Source organism: Myotis davidii, unplaced genomic scaffold (assembly GCF_000327345.1).
Source record: "Myotis davidii unplaced genomic scaffold, ASM32734v1 scaffold1673, whole genome shotgun sequence".
In the NCBI taxonomy this organism is placed as follows: Eukaryota; Metazoa; Chordata; class Mammalia; order Chiroptera; family Vespertilionidae; genus Myotis; species Myotis davidii.
Genome location: NW_006284850.1, coordinates 344,174 through 345,631, shown reverse-complemented (window position 1 = coordinate 345,631; position 1,458 = coordinate 344,174).

The window sequence follows — 1,458 nt, the reverse complement described above, 5'->3', positions numbered from 1 at the left end:
ACACATTAGAATCAGAGGAGAAGGCGTAAGGGTGTTTCATGAAATCCATTGCACTACGAGGTCACTGGTTCAATTCCAGGTCAGGGCACATGCCCTAGCTTTGGGCAGGAGGCAACAGATGGATGCTTTTCTCTCTCTCTCTCTCTCTCTCTCTCTCTCTCTCTCTCTCCTTTCCTCTTTCTAAAATCAATAAAAACATAATTTTTTAAAAAAGGAACTCAATTTGTAAGACAAATTGTAAATATTTTTAATTCCTCAAAGATCTGGGTTGCAATCTAAATAATATAAAGGGGCTGATCCAACTACATTCTTTTCAATTTTCTTTACATCAGGGAGAAGATTTCCAACTAAGATAGAAAATGAAAAGATTCCTATCTTAAAAGAGAAGGCCTTAAAGAAAGTTCTTATCAAACTTGAATTTCAGCTTCCAATATGGAGAACTTCTGACATTTTCAGATATCTTTTCAGGTTTCAACTGGGACAAACAGTAAATATTCCTAGCAGTATTGAACAACTTTTTTTCCTTTATAAAAAATGATCTAAAATAGCTTTTATTGAGGAAATATTCATACTATAAGGAAGGGATTTCTTTTAAAAACAGCATTAAGATAGCCTGGATAGCTTGGCTCAGTGGTTGAGCTTCAACCTATGAACCAGGAGGTCACAGTTCTATCCCAGTCAGGGCACATGCCCCGGTTGCTGGCTCAATCCCTAGTGTGGGGCATGCAGGAGGCAGCCGATCAATGATTCTCTCTCATCGTTGATGTTTCTATCTCTCTCTCTCCCTCTCCCTTCCTCTCTGAAATCAATAAAAATATATGTAAGATTAAAAAAACAACTTTAAGATAAAATAACAGCAGCCTTTCTGGTGGTGATGACCCCCCCCATTCATACTTCATGTATGTGAAATGCCCAGGATGCCATAAACTCGCCACCATCTGTAGCTAGTAGTTTTGTGTGTTGGCTGCTTCACTGTCCTCTGTCAGCCCACAAGAGGCAAAGCAAGGCTGACAGAGGAGGCTCCCTCAGAAGGAAGCAGCACTAAAAGCACCTGGAGTCAAGGTGAGTGGGGAACCATCCCAATAAACACATTTTGGATTTTAAGAAAAGATAAGATAACAGAATTACAATCTCTCTATATAAAAGGCTAATATGCAAAGTGTCCCCTCGGGAGTTCCACCCAGAGACTGGGGAGTTCGATCACTCAATATGATGTGCACTGACCACCAGGGGGTGCGTGGAATGAAGGAAGACCCAGCTGGCAGCTGGAAGGCCCTGATCACCAGCCAGGCCTAGGGACCCTATCCGTGCACAAATTTCATGCACCAGGCCTCTAGTCATCCTATATAATAAAAGGCTAATATGCAAATAGACTGAATAACAGAACAAAGGGAACAACCGAACAACCAGTTGCTATGATGTGCACTGACCACCAGGGGGCGTGCGCAGAACATGGCG